The sequence below is a fragment of the Ovis aries genome, chromosome 14, assembly GCF_016772045.2.
Source record: "Ovis aries strain OAR_USU_Benz2616 breed Rambouillet chromosome 14, ARS-UI_Ramb_v3.0, whole genome shotgun sequence".
Lineage (NCBI taxonomy): Eukaryota > Metazoa > Chordata > Mammalia > Artiodactyla > Bovidae > Ovis > Ovis aries.
Genome location: NC_056067.1, coordinates 14,631,971 through 14,655,801, shown reverse-complemented (window position 1 = coordinate 14,655,801; position 23,831 = coordinate 14,631,971).

The window sequence follows — 23,831 nt, the reverse complement described above, 5'->3', positions numbered from 1 at the left end:
AAGGACTAGTTGGATCTCCTTGAAGTCCAAGGGACTCTCAAGAGTCTTCTCCAACACCACACTTCAAAAGCATCAATTCTTTGGCACTCAGCTTTCTTCACAGTCCAACTCTCACATCCATACATGACCACTGGAAAAACCATAGCCTTGACTAGATGGACCTTTGTTGGCAAAGTAATGTCTGCTTTTCAGTATGCTATCTAGGTTGGTCATAACTTTTCTTCCAAGGAGTAAGCGTCTTTTAATTTCATGGCTGCAGTCACCATCTGCAGTGATTTTGGAGCCCAAAAAAATAAAGTCTGACACCGTTTCCACTATTTCCCCATCTATTTCCCATGAAGTGATGGGACCGGATGCCATGATCTTCGTTTTCTGAATGTTGACAGTGAGTGTTCAGCTGATAGACCCTTCACTTGCCTGAAATATGCCCTCCATATATAACTTGGTCTGTAAATTTTCTAGACATCACTACTGCAAGGAACTGACTAGGCAACTAACTTGCCCACGGTCATTCTTATTGGTCATGTGAACTTGAACAAGTTACTTAGCCTTTCTGAACTTCTGAGGTGGACATAAAAACTGTACCTAATTCATAAAAAAGATCTTCATGACCCAGATAATCACAAAGGTGTGATACTCACACTCACCAAGAGCCAGACATCCTGGAATGTGAAGTCAAGTGGGCCTTAGGAAGCATCACTATGAACAAAGCTAGTGGAGATGATGGAATTCCAGTTGAGCTATTTCAAATCCTAAAAGATGATGCTATGAAAGTGCTGCACTCAATATGCCAGCAAATTTGGAAAACTCAGCAGTAGCCACAGGACTGGAAAAGGTCAGCTTTCATTCCAATCCCAAAGAAAGGTAATGCCAAAGAATGCTCAAACTACCACACAATTGCACTCATCTCACACGCTAGCAAAGTAATGCTCAAAATTCTTCAAGCCAGGCTTTAGCAATACATGAACCGTGAAATTCCAGATGTTCAAGCTGGCTTTAAAAAAGGCAGAGGCACCAGAGATCAAATTGCCAACATCTGCTGGCTCATGGAAAAAGCAAGAGAGTTCCAGAAAAACATCTATTTCTGCCTTATTGACTATGCCAAAGCCTTTGACTGTGTGGATCACAATAAACTGTGGAAAATTCTGAAAGAGATGGTAACACCAGCCCACTTGACCTGCCTCTTGAGAAACCTGTATGCAGGTCTGGAAGCAACAGTTAGAACTGGACATGGAACAGACTGGTTCCAAATAGGAAAAGGAGTATGTCAAGGCTATATATTGTCACCCTGTTTATTTAACTTATATGCAGAGTACATCATGAGAAATGCTGGGCTGGAATAAGCACAAGCTGGATGAAGATTGCCAGGAGAAATATCAATAACCTCACATATGCAGATGACACCACCCTTATGACAGAAAGTAAAGAAGAACTAAAGAGCCTCTTGATGAAAGTGAAAGAGGAGAGTGAAAAAGTCAGCTTAAAGCTCAACATTCAGGAAACTAAGATCATGGCATCCAGTCCCATCACTTCATGGGAAATAGATGGGTAAACAGTGGAAACAGTGGCTGACTTTATTTTTCTGGGCTCCAAAATCACTGCAGATAGTGATTGCAGTCATGAAATTAAAAGACGCTTACTCCTTGGAAGGAAAGTTATAACCAACCTAGACAGAATATTAAAAAGCAGAGATATTACTTCGCCAACAAAGGTCTGTCTAGTCAAGGCTATGGTTTTTCCTTTGGTCAGGTATGGATGTGAGAGTTGGACTGTGAAGAAAGCTGAGCGCTGAAGAATTGATGCTTTTGAAGTGTGGTGTTGGAGAAGACTCTTGAGAGTCCCTTGGACTGCAAGGAGATCCAACCAGTCCATCTTAAAGGAAATCAGTCCCAGGTGTTCATTGGAGGGACTGATGTTGAAGCTCAAACTCCAATACTTTGGCCACCTGATGCAGAGAGCTGACCCATTTGAAAAGACCCTGATGCTGGGAAAGATTGAGGGCCAATGGAGAAGGGGACAACAGAGGATGAGATGGTTGGATGACATCACTGACACAGTGGACATGGGTTTGGGTGCACTCTGGGAGTTGGTGATGGACAGGGAGGCCTGGCGTGCTGCGGTTCACGGGGTCGCAAAGAGTCGGACACGACTGAGCAACTAAACTGAACTGAACATACAATTGTTAGAGGATTAAATGAGTTTATGTAAAGCGCTTGGTGCCTAACTGGTTTTAGGTGCTTAGAGGTAGTGTGATTATGCTGTTGCTAGTGCTCTTGACTGTTTCAGCTTTAAAACTTGCACTTGCTTATTTCTTCATTGACCCTAGGCCTTTGACGACTAAGCCCTTTCTCTGTGTCATCATCTTTCTTTCTCAGGAGCCCTGATCCTTTGGCTGACTGAGTGTTAGGCTGAAGAATGGAAAATTCCTATGATTTTATTGTGCCATGCCTTCCTTTTTGGGGGTGGGGGCCTGAAGGGATGAAGTGCCAAACTGTTTATAACCAAAAAGCCAATAAAAGTGTCTTCCCAAATGAAATATTGAACTTCTTAAATCTAAGATATCAATTGTGAGGCACACCCTTATTTTATGTAATGCTAAAGAAATAAACCAATTAACCTTTAGAATTTTTTATCTTATACTTGATTAAAAGTTATTTTGATGCAGGTCTGTGAGAGGACACAAGAGGCTGCCTGGTCCCTGGAAAGACCCCTCCACCAGGAGGACCCATGCAACTCGGACCTTTCCAGACCTAGGTGCAGCCTCTGAGGGAAACTGGTCCTGTGGCATGGGCCCATGTTCAAGGGCTGGGAAAGTGTGCCATGACAGATGACCTGCTGCTCAGGGAGTCTTAATTAAGTGACACGGGAGCTACACTGTGTGGGTAGAAGCCATCAACAGGACCTAGAGAGCAACTGGCTGGCCTGAGATTCGAGAGTTGGAAATCCCAGGGATCTCAGTCAATACCATGGCTCCATGGCAGAGAACGTGGATTCTGTGGCTGCCATCTGCCACTCCAGTGCCACTGATGACAAATGGTACGTGAGTTACTCACAGGTATCCAACTATGACCCAGACAGCAAGGCGCTCATCATCCGAAGGGGAAGCATCTACAACACACCACTTCAGTGTGGTGTGGAAATCCTCCCACACATTACTGAGAGACATGAAGTCATCTTTCTGACAATTATCTATGGGCCCTCCAGTGTGCTGATCAGGAGTAAGCCTGGTAACCTAAGTGGTGAACTGACTGCTGAGACTGGTTCCAGTGGAGATGGAGTGTAGCTCCTATTCCAGATCAGAATCCAAGTGGATCCACAGTGGCTACTTTCTGAACTCCTCAGAGAAAAAATTACCCTCCTGAATCTGATCTGGGACCAGATGGGCAGATACAGATATCAGGAAGTCCAGCTCCAGGTGCCCCGGCAAAGTTTTCGCCATATCAGGATCCTTGCTGGTATTTCCCATCATGGTGATAGTACTAGGTAGTATCCTCTTCTGTGCTTTCCTCATCCATACCCTGATCAGACATTACTGTGGAAGTCACTCAGTCATGTCCAACTCTTTGCGGCCCCATAGACTATGCAGTCCATGGAATTCTCCAGGCCAGAATACTGGAGTTGGGTAGCTGTTCCCTTCTCCAGGGGATCTTCCCAACCCAGGGATCAAACCCAGGTCTCCTACATTGCAGGTGGATTCTTTACCAGCTGAGCTACCAGGGAAGCCCACCAGGGTAAATCCACCAGGGCAAATCAGCCTATATGACTATCCACCTCAAACCTGGAGGACAAGACCAGATCGGTAAGGAGGATTCCAACTCCTCCTCCACTTCCTTAATTTGACAGTGTGCAATCATCAGATATGCCCCATCTCAACATTGCCAGGGACAGAGAAATGGAACAATACATACATGCCCAACAACTGGGAACTGCTTATATGGGATGCAGTATGTGTTGAGTGAATCTGTCTTTGTTAGATACCATGCTGGGGAAACCTGCTTATGGATGCAGAGAACGTTCACAACTTGATGCCAAGTTAGAAATGCATAATGCAAACCTGCATCTGATAGGATCATGCTGTGAAAAGTATAGATTAGTTAAATGATATAGATGTAATATTATAGGGTAAATGTATGTATTTTCCAGTTTTATGTGTCCACACACACACACACACACATATATATATTTTTTATGCATATATATACACCTGTGCAAAAATTGTGGAAAATGTTAACTATCAACAGTGCTATCTCAGTTTTCTTCTTTGCAATTTGTTGTATATTCTGAAGTAGTTTTTTCTTCACAAAGTATATGTTGTTCTTATAAAAAAAGTAAAGTTAAAACAGCATGAAGTTTAAAAAAAAAGTTATTTTGATAGAGATTAGTTGGTCACCAAGGACTGGGGGTGGGGACATTGAGAACATACTATTTAAGGGTACCAAATACAAATAGTAGATAAATAAGTTCTGGAAATCTGATGCACAACATAGGAATTATAGTCAACAATACTGTATTACAAACTTTAAAATTGCTAAGAGACTAAATCTTACCTATTCTCACTACAAAGAAGAAATTATAAATATGTGCCATTGTTAGCTAGCACTACTGTAGTTATTATATGGCAATATATAAATGAGTCAAACCAACACATTGTACAACTTAAACTGTATAGTATTATATGTCAATTATATCTCCATTTAAAAAGGAAAAATATGTCTTAAATAACTTTTTTAAAAAGTTATTTTTGACTTATTTAGACATAGAATCAATGACTATGAATGGCTATGGCTGAATTCACTCATGTGGACTGATCACCACATCACTAACTGCTGCCTGGGTGATGGTCAAACGCTACTGATTGTGAGATGCACATGAATTTCAGAGATACTAAAATGTGAAAAGTGAAAAAGTACATCTGAAAGTTAGTGAAAGCTATTCTGTTTCCCTTCAGCCAGTCCTCTATAATGTAGAAACTTTATTTTCTTGGTATTCTATTGAAGTGGTGGTGGTGGTGGTGGTGGTTTAATCACTAAGTCGTGTCCAACTCTTGAGATCTCATGGACTGAAGCCCACCAGGCTCCCCGTCCATGGGATTCTCCAGGCAAGAATACTGGAGTGGGTTGCCATTTCCTTCTCCAGGTCTATTGAAGACTTCAGGTATTTAAATCTTCCTAGTTTTAAGAGAAAATACCTTGGCTGAGACAAGTGTTGTTGACTCTCATCTCAATCGTAGAGGATCCATGAACATACATATTAAGGATTTGATCTTTTTTCATTTTATTAAATGGAAAGCAAACTCTAAGTTATATCCTTCCTCAAGAGATGTTTGCTGCTTGATAAAAGTGAAAAAGTGAAGTCGCTCAGTTGTGTCTGACTCTTTGCGACCCCATGGACTGTAGCCTACCTCGCTCCTCCGTCCATGGGATTTTCCAAGCAAGAGTACTGGAGTGGCATGCCATTTCCTTCTCCAGAGGATCTTCCTGACCCAGGGATTGAACCTGGGTCTCCCGCATTGTAAGCAGACACTTTACCATCTGAGCCACCAGAGAAGTCCTTGTTGCTTGATACTTAGCCACAATTTCTTGACACTTTAGTTTGATCTCAGGGTTATATAAAGAAGAACATTTTGTAGTCAGATAGATTTATATTCTGCCACTTACTAGCCATATGACTAGGTGTATTACATTACCTTCCTAGGCCTCAGTTGCCTTATCTGTAACCTCATCATAGATTAAATAGGAAACATACATAAAGTGTAAAATATTTGCCTACAATTGCTGTCCAGTAAACTGCTGTTTTGATGAAAATGGTGTTCTGTGGAGAGCTGAGAATATGTTCTGTGGAAAGCTGGATGTCAAGCTTGGCAGTAGTGTTGCCAGAGTCTTGCTTGGGGTCAATCTGGCCTGGAAGCATTGTTTTCTCATAGATCATTCCGCAAGAAATGGTTAGGTAACTTCACTTTTAGACAACGACAGTTAGTGCTAATAAATGCCATATTGTTCAATGGCAACATTAATCTTGGAGCAAAAGGAAATGTTCAGAATGCAGAAAGAATCGTTTTGATCATTTGAGAGGGATTTTGAAATAGGAATTCATTACTAAAGGTTGCATGCTCAGTCGCTCAGATGTGTCCAACTCTTTGTGACCCTGTTGACTGTAGCCTGCCAAGCTCCTCTGTCCATGGAATTCTCCAAGCAAGAATACTGGAGTGGGTTGCCATTTTCTCCTCCAGGGAATCTTCCCAACCCAGGGATAGAATCCATGTCTCCTGTGTCTCCTGCATTGGGAGGTAGATTCTTTACCACTGAACCACCTGGGAAGCCTAAAGGTTAGGAATAGATAAAATTATTCAGTCACCCATGAAATATATATTGGATACATTCTCAGTGTTGGGTGCTCTGCTAGGTCCTGGGAACACAGTGCCTATATGTTCTAGTGAAGAATGTAGACAAGGGCCTGCCCTTACATTGAGGGGGAAAAGTAGGGATATGTAAAAAAAAGTAAACAATTTTTAAGACAAGATAATTACATAATGCTACTTTAAGGTTTGATGGTAAGGGAAGGCTTCTCTGACATTTCAACTGAGACCTGAATGACAAGGAGTGATTTTTTTTTATCCTTTGGGGTCACTGAACTTATATATGTGGATTTATAGTTTTCATCAAATTTGTTCATTTTTTTGACCATTACATCTTTCCCTCTCCTTTAGAGACTGTGCTTATACATATATTAAGCCACTTGAAGTCTTATATCTCACTGTTGCTCTCCTCTTTCTTTTCTTTTTTAAAAGTGATTTTTGGGTGTTTGTGTTTTTTTTTAATTTTTAGTATTTCTTTTTACATAGTTTCCATTGCTTTGTCTTCAAGTTCACTAATCTTTTCTTCTGCAACATTTAACCTGCCTTTAATCCCATCCAGTGTATTTATGATCTTAGATGTTGAAGTTTTAATCTCTAGAATTTCATTTTGAGACTTTTTAAAATCTTCCGTGTCTCTACTTAATACATTCTACTTTTTCCCTAGCTGTCTGAATGTGGAGCAATCACCAGGTTCACCGGTTTTGTTCCCATCTCTCATGCATCACTGTCCTTTACTACCTGATGGCTAACATCTTGAGAACTGTTGTTTCATGTATTTTTTGTCCAGATTTTTAGTTGTTTCAGACAGTAAATCCAGTCTTTACCCCATCTTGGCTGAAAGTAGAAGTATCCTGCCTTTATTTTTCAGCTCATAATTATTCTCAGGCTTAAATATAGACAAAAAGGCTTCTTATTGGTTTTAACCAGTTGCTATCAGTAGAAAACACATTAGAGTCTGATAGTACGTGTTTTCCTGATATGTGATAAAGCACATGCCATCTCTTTGGTCTCTGAACTAATCTTTGTTCAGGATCTATTAAAAATATAACCATCAAAAAACTCTAATATTTCTTTTTTTAATTAAAACAATCCTGTTGTTTTAAACCAGTAAGAGAAATCTGCTGCAGAGACTTTTGGTATTTATTATACTATTATAGTATCACATTCCTGGACTGAGCTGCTTGTCAAACGTAGTTATAAAACACTTTTATGGCATTATACATGGGCCAAGGGCTTTAGAAGCCTTATTTTACTTTTTTATGTGGGTTAAGATGAGTTTTTTTTAAAGTTGTGGTTGAAGTCTACATAACAAAGTTGACCATTAAAAAATTATTTATTTTAAATGAAACAGGAATGAATATTTTTAATGATAAAAGGTACAGTTCACAAAGAGATCATAAATCGTTAGACACCTTAAAAACAAGAAACAAAGATACATAAAGCAAAAATCAGAAGAAATATAAGAAAAAAATATAATCATAATGAGACATATTAACGTTTGTCTAAGAATATTTTATCAGGTGCAGAAAAAAGAATAGCATCTTGAATGATGTCATTAATAATTTAAATATCAGTTCAGTTGCTCAGTTGTGTCCGACTCTTTGTGACCCCTGAATCACACCACTCCAGGCCTCCCTGTCCATCACCAACTCCCGGAGTTCACTCAAACTCATGTCCATCGAGTTGGTGATGCCCTCCAGCCATCTCATCCTCTGTTGTCCCCTTCTCCTCCTGCCCCCAATCCCTCGCAGCATCAGAGTCTTTTCCAATGAGTCAACTCTTCGCATGAGGTGGCTAAAGTACTGGAGTTTCAGCTTCAGCATCAGTCCTTCCAATGAACACCCAGGACTGATCTTTAGGATGAACTGGTTGGATCTCCTTGCAGTCCAAGGGACTCTCAAGAGTCTTCTCCAACACCACAGTTCAAAAGCATCGATTCTTTGGTGCTCAGCTTTCTTCATAGTCCAACTCTCACATCCATACATAACCATTGGAAAAACCATAGCCTTGACTAGACGGACCTTAGTTGACAAAGTAATGTCTCTGCTTTTCAATATGCTATCCAGGTTGGTCATAACTTTCCTTCCAAGGAGTAAGCGTCTTTTAATTTCATGGCTGCAATCACCATCTGCAGTGATTTTGGAGCCCCCCAAAATAAAGACACTCTTTCCACTGTTTCCCCATCTATCTGCCATGAAGTGATGGGACCAGATGCCATGATCTTCATTTTCTGAATGTTGAGCTTTAAGCCAACTTTTCACTCTCCTCTTTCACTTTCATCAAGAGGCTTTTTAGTTCTTCTTCACTTTCTGCCATAAAGTTGGTGTCATCTCCATATCTGAGGTTATTGATATTTCTCCCGGAAATCTTGATTCCAGCTTGTGCTTATTCCAGCCCAGCATTTCTCATGATGTTCTCTGCATATAAGTTAAATAAGCAGGGTGATAATATACAGCCTTGACGTACTCCTTTTCCTATTTGGAACCAGTCTGTTGGTTCATGTCCAGTTCTAACTGTTGCTTCCAGACCTGCATACAGATTTCTCAAGAGGCAGGTTAGGTGGTCTGGATTCCCATCTCTTTCAGAATTTTCCACAGTTTATTGTGATCCACACAGTCAAAGGCTTTGGCAAAGTCAATAAAGCAGAAATAGATGTTTTCTGGAACTCTCTTGCTTTTTTGATGATCCACTGGATGCTGGCAATTTGATCTCTGGTTCCTCTGCCTTTTCTAAAACCAGCTTGAACATCTGGAAGTTCACGGTTCATTTATATTATATAAATATAATAGATTTATATGTAATTAATTTATATTAATATATCCTACACAAATATATTTAAAATTTTGTATCTCATGTGTTGTTATTAGATATCCATAGGACATTTAGAAAATCTGACAAAAAGATAAACATTACTAAATTTCAAAAAGTAGAATTCTTTTCTATGTGTGTGATTTAGTTATACATAGACACGTATGTTATTTTTGAAATTATTTTCCATTGCAGGTTATTACAGGATATTGAATATAGTTCCTGTGCTATATAGTAAAACCTTGTTGCTTGTTGCATATCTATTTTTATAACTAGAAACCTAGCAGTCTAGTCATACTGAGTCAAACAAGTGGAATATAATTGTGATAAATTTTTTAGTTAGGTAAAAATTCAGAAGTTTTCTAAAATATACATATTATCTCTATTATTTATGTATATATAAAAGTTTTTCTACTACTAGATAAAGATTTGAAAAAGAGTATCAAAAAAAGAGATGGAGAAATAGGAAAATATAAGCTAAATGAAATGGAAGCACTGAATATAAAATAGAAAAATTGAAACAAATTAGATAAAAGATCTTCATATAGTCCAGTGTTTAAACATGGCTGCTCATTAAAAACATGCTTGGAATTCTGGCAAAGAAAAGAAATATCTGGGTATTTGTATTTTTTCAAAAAACTCCAAGATAATTCTGTTATGTATCTGGATTTTAAAAAGTGATAACAGGTTTTTCTATTAAGTGCTAGTTTTGGTGATATAGAATTCTATAATTTTTCTGTTGACGAGTCGTGATACAATGCTCAGTCAGTTCAGTCACTCAGTCGTGTCTGACTCTTTGTGACCCCATGGACTGCAGCACACCGCCTGGTTACTAACCAGGCGTTAGTAACTGTCCGTTACTAACTCACTCAGCTTGCTCGAACTCATGTCCATCAAGTCAGTGATGCCATCCAACCATCTCATACTCTGTCGTCCCCTTCTCCTCCTGCCTTCAGTCTTTCCTAGCATTAGGGTCTTTTCCAATGGGTCAGTTCTTCGCATCAGGTGGCCAAAGTATTGGAGCTTCAGCTTCAGCATCAGTCCTTCCAATGAATATTCAGGGTTGATTTCCTTTAGGTTTGACTGGTTTGATCTCCTTGCAGTCCAAGAGATTTTCAAGAGTCTTCTCCAACACCACAGTTTGAAAACATCAATTCTTTGGAGCTCAGCTTTCTTTAAGGTCCAACACTCACATTCATACATGACTACTGGAAAAAACCGTAGCTTTGACTTGATGGACCTCTGTCAATAAAGTAATGTCTCTCCTTTTTCATATGCTGTCTAGGTTTGTTATAGCTTTTCTTCCAAGGAGCAAGCGTCTTTTAATTTCATGGCTGCCGTCACCATCTGCAGTGATTTTGGAGTCCAGGAAAATAAAGTCTCTCACTGTTTCCATTGTTTCCCCATCTATTTGCCATGAAGTGATAGGACTGGATGCCATGATCTTCATTTTTTTAATGCTGAGTTTTAAGCTGGCTTTTTACTCTCCTCTTTCACTTGCATCAAGAGGCTCTTTAGTTCCTCTTCACTTTCTGCCATTAAGGGTGGTGTCATCTGCATACCTGCATATCTAAGGTTATTGAGATTTCTCCTGCCAATGTTGAATCCAGCCCGGGATTTTGCATGATGTATTCTGCATGTAAGTTAAATAAGCAAGGTGACAATATGCAGCCTTGATGTATTCCTTTCCCAATATGGAATCAGTCCATTGTTCTATGTCTGGTTCTAACTGTTGCTTCTTGACCTGCATACAGATTTCTCAGGTGGCAGATCAGGTGATCTGGTATTCCCATCTCTTTTAGAATTTTCCACAGTTTGTTGTGATCCACACAGTCAAAGGCTTTGGCATAGTCAATGAAGGAGAAGTAGATATTTTTCTGGAACTCTCTTGCTTTTTCTGTGATCCAACAGATGTTGGCAATTTGATTTCTGGTTCCTCTGCCTTTTCTAAATCCACTTTGTACATCCGGAAGCTCTCGGTTCGTGTACTGTTGAAACCTAGCTTGAAGAATTTTGAGCATTACTTTGCTGGCTACTTTGCTGGCATGTGAGATGAGTGCAATTGTGGGGTAGTTGGAACATTCTTTGGCATTGCCTTTCTTTGGGATTGGAATGAAAGCTGACCTTTTCCAGTCCTGTGGCCACTGCTGGGTTTTCCAAATTTGCTGGCATATTGAGTGCAGCAATTTAACAGCATCGTCTTTTAGGATTTGAAACAGCTCAACTGGAATTCCATCACCTCCACTAGTTTGTTTGTTGTGATGTTTCCTAAGGCTCACTTGACTTTGCACTCCAGGATGTCTGGCTCTAGGTGAATGATCACACCATCATGGGTTATGTGGGTTATTCAGATATTTGTATAGTTCTTCTGTGTGTTCTTGCCACATCCTCTTAATATCTTCTGCTTCTATTAAATCCATACCATTTCTGTCTTTTATTGTGCCCATCTTTGCTTGAAATGTCCCCTTGGTGTTGTCTCTAATTTTCTTGAAGAGATCTCTAGTCTTTCCCATTCTTTTTTTTTTTTTTTCCCTCTGTTTCTTTGCATTGATCGCTCTATCTCTCCATGCTATTCTTTGGAACTCTGCATTCAGATAGGCATAGCTTTCCTTTTCTCCTTTGCCTTTTGCTTCTCTTTTTTTCTCAGCTATTTGTAAGGCCTCCTCAGACAGCCATTTTGCCCTTTTCACTTTTTCTTGGGGATGGTCTTGATCACTGCCTCCTGTACAATGTTACAAACATCCATCCATAGTTCTTCAGGTACTCTGTCTATCAGATCTAATCCCTTGAATCTATTTGTCACTTTACTGTATAATTGTAAGGGATTTGATTTAGGTCATATTTGAATGGTCTAGTGGTTTTCCCTACTTTCTTCAATTTAAGTCTGAATTTGGCAATAAGGATCTGAGCCACGGTCAGCTCTTGGTCCTGTTCTTGCTGACTGTATAGAGCTTCTCCATCTTTGGTTGCAAAGAGTATAATCAATCTGATTTCGGAGTTGACCATCTGGTGATGTCCATGTATAGAGTCATCTCTTGTGTTGTTGGAAGAGGGTGTTTTCTATGACCAGTGTGTTCTCTTGGCAAAACTCTATTAGCCTTTGCCCTGCTTCATTTTGTACTCCAAGGCCAAACTTGCCTGTTACTCCAGGTGTCTCTTGACTTCCTACTTTTGCATTCCAGCCCCCTATGATGAAAAGAACATCTTTTTTTGTGTTAGTTCTAGGAGGTCTTGTAGGTCTTCATAGAACTGTTCAACTTCTTTGGCATTAGTGGTTGGGCATAGACGTGGGTTACTGTGATATTGAATGATTTGCCTTGGAAATGAACAGAGACCATCTGTCACTTTTGAGATTGCACCCAAGTACTGCATTTCAGACTCTTGTTGACTATGAGAGCTACTCCATTTCTTCTAAGGGCTTCTTGCCCACAGTAGTAGATATAATGGTCATCCGAATTAAATTAGCCTATTCCAGTCCATTTAGTTTACTGATTCCTAAAATGTCAGTGTTCACTCTTGCCATCTCCTATTTGACCACTTCCAATTTACTTTGATTCATGGACCTAACATTCTAGATTCTTACGCAATATTGTCCGAAAGCATCAGACTTTCCTTCCATCACCAGTCATATCCACAACTGGGAGTTGTTTTCGCTTTGACTTAGCCTCTTCATTCTTGCTGGAGCTCTTTCTCCACTGGTCTCCAGTGGCATATTGGGACCTACCAACCTGGGGAGTTCATCTTTCAGTGTTACATCTTTTTCCTTTTCATACTGTTCATGGGGTGCTCAAGGCAAGAATACTGAAGTAGTTTGCCATTCCTTTCTCCAGTGGATCACGTTTTGTCAGAACTCTCCACCATGACCTGTCCGTCTTAGGTGACCCTACACAGCATGTATCATAGTTTCATTGAGTTAGACAAGGCTGTGATCCAAGTGATTAAGTGCGTATTAGAAGTGACTTAGCAGTAGCAGCAGTTACATAATCACAATAGTAAAAGATGTTTATCAGTTTTCGCCAGACAAAAAATGGGTAGCCTTTCCCTTCTCCAGGGGATCTTTCCAACCCAGGGATCGAACCCAGGTCTCCCACATTACAGGCATATTCTTTACCAGCTGAGCCACAAGGGAAGCCCCACATAATCACTATAATGAAAGATGTTTATCGTTTTCACAATCAATAGCCAGACAAAAAAGATAGTTACAATTTTAAACCATAATGGGAACATGATTAACTTAGCAATATAAAATAATTACATATAATTTGGGGGGGGTCAAGCAGAGTTTTGTGGCAAGAGGAACTGTATCCATGCACATGTTTTCATCTGCTCAGCTAGTCTGTGTCTTTTGGTTGGTGCATTTAATCCATTTACATTGAAGGTGATTATTGATATGCATGATCCTATTACCATTTTCGTAATTGTTTTGGGTTTATTTTCTGTAGGTAGGTCTTTTCCTTCTCTTATTTTCTGCCTAGAGAATTTTCTTTAACATTTCTTGTGAAGCTGGTTTTGTGGTGATGAATTATCTTAACTTTTGCTTGTCTGGAAAGCTTTTAATTTCTCCATCAAATCTGAAGGAAAGCCTTGCTGGGCAGAGTATTCTTGGTTGTAGGTTCTTCCCTTTTATCACCATCATCCCATTCCCTTCTGTCTTGTAGAGTTTCTGTTGAGAAATCAGCTGATAGCCTGATGGGAGTTGCCTTGTATGTTAATTGTCATTTTTCCTTGTTGGTTTTAATATTTTATCTTTGTCTTTAATTTTTGTCAGTTTGATTACTATGTGTCTCAGTGTGTTCCTCCTTGGGTTCATCCTGCCTGGGACTCTCTGTGCTTCCTGGACTTGGTTGATTATTTCCTTTCCCATGTTAGGGAAGTTTTCAGCTAATAGCTCTTCAAATATTTTTCAAGTCCTTTCTCTCTCTTCTCCTTCTGGGACCCCTATAATGCAAATATTCATGTTTTAACACTTCCCTGGTGACTCAGAAGGCAAAGAATTTGCCTGCAATGCAGGAGACCTGGGTTCGATCCCTGGGCAGGAAGACCCCCCTGGAGAAGGAAATGGCGGCCCTCTCCAGTATTCTTGCCCCTGGAGAATTCCATGGACAGAGGGACCTGGCAGGATACAGTCCATGGTTTTGCAAAGAGTCCTACATGACCATGCAACTGATACTTCACTTTCAGAGGTCTTATTGTTGTTCAGACATAACTACATGACTGTTGCTCAGCTGTGTCTGACTCTTTGCAACCCCATGGATTGCAGCATGCCAGGCTTCCGTGTCCTTGGCCATCTCCCAGAGTTTGCTCAAACTTATTTTTGATAAGTTTAATATTTGAAGAGATTAGCTGAAAACTTCCCTTAAGTTGCTGATGCCATCCAACCATCTTCTCTGTCATCCCCTCCTCCTCCTGCCTTCAGTCTTTCCCAGCATCAAGGTCTTTTCCAATGAGTAGGCTCTTCACATCAGGTCTCCCAGACTGTCTTCATTTCTTTTCTTTTTTTTTTTTTCTATATTCTGTTTTGCAGCAGTGATTTCCACCATTCTGTTCTCCAGGTCATTTATCTGTGCTTCTGCCTCAGTTATTCTGCTATGGATTCCTTCTGGTATATTATTCATCTCTGTTTGTTTATTCTTTAGTTCTTGTAGGTCTTTGGTAAACATTTCTTTCATCTTCTCAATCTTTGCCTCCATTCTTTTTCCAAGATCCTGTATCATACTCACTGTCATTATTCTGAATTTCTTTTCTAGAAAGTTGCCTATTTCCACTTCATTTAGTTGTTTTTTTGGGGATTTTATCTGTCCCTTCATCTGGGACTTACTTCCCTGGTGGCTCCAATGGTAAAGCATCTGCCTACAGTGCTGGAGACTCAGGTTCAACCCCTGGGTCAGGAAGATCTCCTGGAGAAGGAAATGGCAACCCACTCCAGTATTCTTGCCTGGAAAATCCCATGGATGGAGGAGCCTGGTAGGCTACAGTCCATGGCGTCACAAAGAGTCAGACACGACTGAGTGACTTCACTTTCCTTTCCTTTTAGGCTTCCTTGGTAGCTCAGATGGTAAAGCATCTGCCTGCAGTGCAGGAGACCTGGGTTCAATCCCTGGGTCAGGAAGATCCCCTGGAGAAGGAAATGGCAACCCACTTCAGTATTCATGCAGTATCCATGCCTGGAAAATCCCATGGACTGAGAAGCCTGGTGGGCTACAGTCCATGGGGTTGCAAAGAGTCGGACATGACTGAGTGGCTACACTTCACTTCACTTCACTTCATCTGGGACTTAACTTTCTGCTTTTTCATATTGATAAACTTTCTGTAATGTAGTTTTGTTTTATTTGTTGTGTGATTGTGGTTCTTCTTGCTGCTTCTGTCTGTCCTCTCATGGAGGAGGCTAAGAGGCTTATTAAGCTTCCTGATGGGAAGGACTGGTGGTGGGAAAAACTGGATGTTGCTCTGGTGGGCTCTGCTTCACTTGCTCAGTAAAGCTTTAATCCAATTAAAGGGAGGGGTTACCCTCCCTTCCTGGTAGTTTTTTGACCTGAGACAACCCAACTCTGGGGTCTTTGGGCTCTATGGTTGGGTTAATGGGGAACTCCAAGAGGTTTTATGCCAAGGGGGACCTTCCCAGACAGCTGCTGCCAGTCCCCCCATCCCTGTGGTGAGCCCCTGCTGACCCATGCCTCCACAAGAGACCCTCCAACACTAGCAGGTAGTTTTGGTTCAGTTTCCTGTGGAGTCACTGCTCCTTTCCTGAGTTTTGGTGCGTGCAGGTTTTGTTTGTGCCGTCCAAGACTGGAATCTGTTTCCCCTAATCCTGTGAAGTCTTGTAATCAAATCCTGCTGGCCTTCCTAGTCAGATTCCCTGGGGATTCCCAGTCCCTTTCTCAGATCCCAGGCTGGGGAGCCTGATGTGGGGTTCCGAACCTTCACAACAGTGGGAGAACTTCCTTTTTATTATTGTTCTCCAGTTTATGGGTCGCCCTACTGGCAGGTATGGGTTTGATTTTATCATGATTGTGCCCCTCCTACTGTCTTGCTGTGGCTTCTTTGTCTTTGGATGCACGGTACCTTGTTTGGATGGGTTCCAGCGTCCTCCTGTGGATGGTTGTGATTTTGGTGCAATCACAGGAGGAGATGAGCACAGTCTTCTATTCTACCATCTTGAACTGGAATTTACAAAATTTACCCTTTTAAGTGTATCATTCAGTGACATAAAATACATTCACAATGATGTAGAAAAATCACCACTATTTCTGAACTTTTTCATCACCCCAAAGAAATTCTGTACCCATCAAAATAACTCCCCATTCTCTCCTCCGCCCACCTCCTGGTAATCTTTATTCTGCTTTCTCTCTTAATGATTTTGCCTCATCTGGTACCTCATGTAAGTGGAATCATATTAATATATTCGTCCTTTGTGTGCTCAGCTGCTCAGTCATGTCCAGTTCTACAGCCTCATGAACTATAGCCTGTCAAGCTCCTCTGTCCACAGAAGCTTCCAGGCAAGGATACTGGAGTGGTTCTTAGATCCTTCTTCAGGGGATCTTCCCGACCCAGGAATCTAACCCACATCTCTTGTGTCTCCTGCATTGGCAGGTGGGTCATTTACCACTGTGCTGCATGGGAAGCCCCTCATTTGGCCTTTAGTATCTAGCTTGCTTCACTTAGAATAATATTTAATTCATCCATACTGTAGGGTGTATTAGAATTTTATTCCTTCTTAAAAGGCTGAATGATATCCCCTTGTATGTATATAACACATTTTGTTTATTCATTTGTTGATAGACACTTTATTTATTTCTACCTTTTGGCTATGAACTGAGTATATATGTTCATATATTTATGTATTCTGTGAACATGAGTATATAAATATCTACTTTCAGTTCTTTTGGGTGTGTTTCTAGGACTGGAATTGCTGAATCACATGGTAATTTTATGTTTAATTTTGAGAAATCATCAAACTGTTTTACATCGTGGCTGCACCATTTTACATGCCTACCAACAATGCACAAAGGTGCCAGTTTCTCCACATCCTCACCAATACTTATTTTTCTTCTTTTCCTTCTCTCTTCCTTCCATTTAAAAAAATAGAACCCGTTCTATTGGGGGCAAAGTTGTATCTCATTGTGGTTTTGATTTTCATTTCCCTAATGACTAGTGATACTGAACATTTTTTCATGTGCTTACTGTCTGTTGTATATTTATTCAAATCCTTTGTGCATCTGTTTATTTTGTTTATTTTTAAAATTTTATTATTTATTTACTTGGCTGCACTAGATCTTAATTACAGCACAGGGTGTTTTTTTTGTTCCAGCTTGTGGGATCTTTATTTGTGGCATATGGGATCTAGTTCCCAGAGCAGGGTTCGAATCTGGACCCCTTGCATTGGGAGCACAGTCTTAGCTACTGGACCACAAGGGAAGTCCTCCTTTGCCCATGTTTGAATTGGTTTGTTGGTTTAGGGGCAGAGCTATATGCCCAAATCTATCTGTTCTTTGAAGATCTTCTGGGAGTTCTGATGTTCATTTGGCATTTTATGTCTAACATATCTAGAAAATGCTCCACAGGAAATTTGTTCATGTTTCTCTGACAGTGGTGTCACATATGGGGCAGATCTTCCTTTGTAATGGATGAAGCAGACAATGATTCCAAGTTGCTTCCCATGTACCTGGGCTCTTTTCAGTGTTCTCCTCTTGTTTCTGTATGGCATACTTCCAGAAAAGAATTATTGACCAGACTGATCTGAACTGATCTGTGTGTGTTGCTCCCAAGGCTTCAGTGTTAAACTTCACTTTTCTTTGAGTTTGAAATTTTTATTTCAGTGAACAAAAGCATCTTCACTCTTTGACTTGCAAATGAGAAATTCATTTCTGATTGAAAATGAATTTCATTTTCTAACTGAAATTCATTCAAATTCAGTTTCACATGTCAGTGTTGAGAGAATCTGCTTCTGCTCCAGCAATGGCAGCTCTGACACAAGTTTGCCACATGCTCGTTTAACTTAAAAGCTATAATACCCAAGAGCTAAATAAATTTGGTGCTAGAGATATTGATAAATGCAGCTAACTCCTGACCTTTATCAGGAAGCTCAAGGTTAAAACTTTTATGTGTTGTTTTGAGGCTGTAGAACTGTAAAGCACATTTAAAAGTGTCAAACATGTTTGTAACAAAAGAATCAATTGAACACATCTGAGTACATTTCTTTATGTCTTTTATGGCAGTGCTAACATGTGGGTTCAATTAAAAGGAACAATAGCAGAAACAATAGAGAAGAACTACCATATATGGAGTACTCACTACATCCCAGGCACCGTGCCAGATGTTTCCCATGTATGATTGTGTTTAAAGATTACAAATCAGGAGAACGAAGCTCTAAGATTCAAGAAAAGTGCTCAGGTCACATACTTGATAAATGGCAGAGATTGGATATAAAATCAGGTGAGTGTGACTCTGTAACAGAAATACAACAGCTGGATGGAGGAAAAACAAAGAAATACATTTCAAATAGTTTAATGTTATTGTGACTGGCTGAAGACAAAAGGGATGTCATCTAGAAAATAGGAGATTTAAGTAGATAGACTTTTTCTTTAAACTGTGTTGGAAATGTTTCATAAAAATGTGGAAAGCCAAGTGCTCATCTTAAACTTCTTGACTGATGCTAGTATCTTCTCTAAGTGCGTTGCAGTTTTTCTTTTCATTTTCAAATTTTGGATTAAAATACTTTGTTTATGTTTTGATTGGCTTTTGTATTGTCTATTATTCTCTCCTCATTGGACTTACTACTTCTTTCTGAACAAAATGCTACTTCAAATGTCTCCTTTCCTGATTCTTACCATGCCCCCATCTTTCAACTCAAAGCCTTTCCCTAAACCTGTCTTTAATGGATTCAGTTTCCTCATTTGAAAGTCTCCAGTTAATATATGTTTGTCTGTATTATAGTTTTTGGTTCTTGACATCCATACTTTAGAGATTTTTGTCTTATAGTTCCTCATTTGTGACCTTTTTGTTTTCCTTTTGTTTGTTTTTGGCTTTTTTCTGCCATGCCTTTTAAAATTTGTGGCCCTTTTCTTTTAGGTCAAAGCCTAAAGAAAGAAGTTTCTAGAATCTCTCTTACTAGACCAACTTTCTAGAATGAAAAAACTAGTTTTTTTCAAATTGATCATAAATCTACTCTTGGATCAATCAATCATGACCAGTTGGGTAGGGACCAGAATCCCACCGTACAAACATGGCTGCTGGGAGTCTACTGATACAGACTCTGTTAGGGGCATTCCTAGAAAAGACAAAATGTTTACTAGCCAGGTACTCATCCAAGAGGTGCCTTCTATACTCTGTAGACCAGGGCACAGGAAAACTTTATGATGTCCTTGTAAACAAGATGGAGAAACATAAACTGAATCCTGGGGAATTGGGTGCAATTGTAAGTATTTGAACAACCAAATGCAAAGAAGGTGCACTGATGTTACCCTGCAGGCAGGTCATTAGTGATGAGCTGGAAGGCTCTGCTCAGCCTGCCCTGATTTTGGCATTACTCTCAGGGATTCAGATGAGCTCTCACTGGAATGCGAGTGCCCACATGATCAGAGGCTATGGCCCTGGATTCCTTGGTGCTATCAGGCCACATTAAGAAAGTGATAGTCATTTGTCATTTTCTGACCACCCTTGACTCCCCTTCCTGAATATATTATCCTCCAGTCTTAAAGCGACTGCCATTAGAGCTCCCCTGGGAGTAAGTAATGCCAAGATAGGGAAATGGCTGAAGTTCACTAGTCTCCCACACCACTACTCCCAGCCTTTTCTCTATTCTATTTTCCTGGGACACCATTTACTGAACATTGGGCTTTTGGATTTCATCTGTTCTTTCACATTTCTCTCTTTTCATCCTATGCTGTAGGAGATTTCCTCCCTTTTATATTATAATTTGTGAACATTTTATTTCGGTTATCACATTTTAAGTCTCTAATTGCTTCTCTAATTATTCTTTTTAAAATCTTATGTTTTTGTAAAATCTTTCTTAACTCTCTTGAGTCAACTTTTATTCTATTCCCTGATAATTTTGTTTCCACCAGAATTTTTCACATTTATATATCTTGATCTTTTGCTCTCTAGCTGCTGGATCTGCCATTATCTTGGTGATCTTTGCTTACCTGCTCATATTTAAGAAAGAAGGTCCATGCAAGTGGGGTGACATCTCTCCACTGATAATTCTGAATGGGTGCTCTGGACATGAGGTGGGAGAGTTGAGTGGAAGTTCATTTTTAGGCTGAGCTCGCCTGATGGTCAGAATGAGAACTTTACTGTGAGACATAACGTTGATGACCAAAATCCTCAGCTCTCCAGTGTGGAGAACTGTCTAATTTGTTTAGAGAAGAGCTGTCTGGGGCTTGTTTGCTTTTGCCTGAGGGTAAAGGCCAGTTGCCTGTACTTACTACATGTGAGGGAGGGGCTGGAGGGTGGAAGTGGGTGGTGGAGAAAAGCAGGCGGGTACAGGTGATCCACCTTCAGAGCTTGCCGGGTTCCCTGGGCTGACTGGCAGTCATTCTCTGCAACTCTCATAGCTTGTCCTGGGCTGGCTGTCTAAGGCACCTTTTACCTGTAAGCCTCTTCCATCAACTTTCCGGCTTCCAGATATATGCCAACTGTTTCATCCCCAAATGATACCTCCTTCCTCTGTTCTCCATTAGATATGAGTTTATTCCTTTGTGTACTTTTGTTCCTGTTGTATAAACAGTCAAGGCAGAGAGAGCATGTCTGGTTCATTAATAAAAAACAACAATACACATTTACTGTTTGTTATGCTGCAAGTAATATTTCTAGCAAAAGAACTGTAATGTAATGGTTCATTAAAATAAACAAATAATTTTTTTATAAGTTAAAAAAGTATACCTAAAAAAACATACTTCTTATAGAAATGCAATTACAGAAACGTGGATTATAAAGAGAATTTGGCTTTTCCCTTTTTTTTTTTCCCCAACACAGTTCTGCTCTTTCCCCAGGAAGTAGCTGCTGTTAATCACTGGCTATGTATCCTTGACTATTCCTAATGTATTTGTATACCCATATGTTTCTGGTTATCAGGCTATTTGTCCTTTTTATTTAGATAGGATCAAGTTTCATACATTGTTTTGTGAATTTTAACTCAGGCATATGTCTTGGCTAGCTTTTCATGGTAGTAGATGTACTGCCGCTGCTGCTGCTAAGTCGCTTCAGTCGTGTCCAACTCTGTGCGACCCCATAGACGGCAGCCCACCAGGCTCCCCTGTCCCTGGGATCCTCCAGGCAAGAACACTGGAGTGGGTTGCCATTTCCTTCTCCAATGCGTGAAAGGGAAAAGTGAAAGTGAAGTCGCTCAGTTGTGTCCGACTCTTCAGGACCCCATGGATTGTGGCCTGCTAGGCTCCTCCGCCCATGGGATTTTCCAGGCAAGAGTACTTGGAGTGGGGTGCCATTGCCTTCTCTGAGTAGATGTACAGCTATCATTATTTCCTCCACTGGTTGCCATTTAAGGAGCCTGTAGTTTTGTTCTTTTTTTTCCAAAAAGACAAAACCTGTTACTTTCCTATTTCTTTGACCCTTAGCATGCTTTCCACTCAAACTGAGAAATCCTTGTCATAACTATAAAGAATCCCAGTGAATTAAACTGAAAAAAAGTGACGATGAAATATAGCGAATTGAACTGATCATAATAAGTGATAATATTTAGAGGTACAGTACTAAAACTTCTTTATTAAAATTCATATTATCCTACCTCAGGTAGTGAATGGAACAAAATCAAATCACAGTTATTTTGCTCACAGTTAAGAAGGCAAATCAGCTTGAATGTTATCTCTCAAATGTACTAATAACAAATGTCCAGGCTTAAAACATTCTTATTTTTTTCCTACTGTTCTTTTCCTACTATTCCCTGACTGTTTTTCTGGTTTGTTCACCATGTTTTAAGTTCTTGATTTATTCCTTATTCTTTTTGTTATAGGTCTTGAAACTGGAATCAGTTTAACCTCAAAAAAAAAAAATCAGTGTTAATTTTCAGATGAATCCTCTTTATAACAATGTATAAGCATATCTATGCCAAAAATACACACTTTCCTTGACTCTGTGGCAGAATGATACCGCTATACACCCCCACTTCCTCCACTCCCCACTTTCACATTTCTTCATCTGTAGAAATTTGTGCTCGCTGGCCTCCTCTTGTAAGGTTGGATCACAACTCCAGCTTACACTCTGCTTTTAACAAATTCATTGAGCACTAAGCTATGTTGCTGCTGCTGCTAAGTCGCTTCAGTTGTGTCTGACTGTGTGTGACCCCACAGATGGCACCCACTCCAGTACTCTTGCCTGGAAAATCCCATGGACGGAGAAGCCTGGTAGGCTGCAGTCCATGAGGTTGCAAAGAGTCGGACACGACTGAGCGACTTCACTTTCACTTTTCACTTTCATGCATTGGAGAAGGAAGCTATGTTAGGCACTGTTATATGCATTTCATTTTCATTATCTCATTTAATCCTCAAAATAGTCCCACACATTAGATTTAGAGAGGTTAAGTTACTTGTTTAAGTCAGACAGTAAGTGGTAGAGCTAAGCTTCAAACCTGGGTCTGCCTAACACCAAAGCTTGAGCTCTGGCCTCTATGCTGCTCATTCACCACTCAGCCGGTGAACCCTCATGACTGCGTGAGAAGAGAAACCTCGCTGGGAGGGTAGACGACGGCCCCCCAAAAGATATTCACATCCTCATCTCTGGAACCTGTGAATGTTCCTTTTTATGGTGAACAAGGACTTTGCAAATGTGATTAAGAACCTCAAGATGGGAAGATTATCTTGGATTATCCAGGTGAGACCTAAATACAGTCACATATAGCATCGTGCAAGGGCGGCAGGGGGTCTGACACATGCGCAGAAGGACTGGGAAGGCAGTGTGATCGTGGGAGCCGAGTGCAGTGAGCGACCAGAAGCCAAGAAATGCCAGCTGCTACCAGAAGCTAGGAAGGGGAGGAATGATTTTCTCCTGGAGCCTCTGGAGAAGGCATAGCCCTGCTGACACCTTGGTTTGGCCCAGTGATATTAGTTTCAGACTTCTGGCCTCCAGAACTGCGAGAGAATAAGTTTCTGTTGTTTTAAGCCATTAAGTTCGTGGTAACTGTTTATGGCAATCACAGGTGACTTTGTGACCTCTCTGGGCCAGTTTCCTTATGTAAATGAGAATATTAATGGTAATACTTAGAATTTAGAAATGTACAGTGCTAGCTTTTAGCTTGCACAAGGTGAATGCTTGACAGAACTATTACCACTTTTAGGATCTGATAGGAAGACATTTGTGGTGCTTTGGGAGTACACAAGAAAGAGGGGCTGTTAACCCAGCCTCCGGTTCATAAACACACCTGACCATCCAGTAAGGTTAATGAAGAAGTTAAAATTGATTTAATTGATTTTTAAGCCAAATGACAGAGTTCACACATACAAAAAAATCTCCACCCCTAATTTCTAAGAGTGACTGCAATCATCAGAGAAACTCTTTTCAGGTGATAACTCTTATTACCTGGTGGATGCCCCAGTGACTTTCTTATTTTTCTAGAGGTGATTCTGAATGGTCATTCCAGGACACGTTAATTAATGGACCATAAAAATAAACACTGCAACTGGAGACTGGAAGTGTAAATTCGCTTGCCTATCAGGAA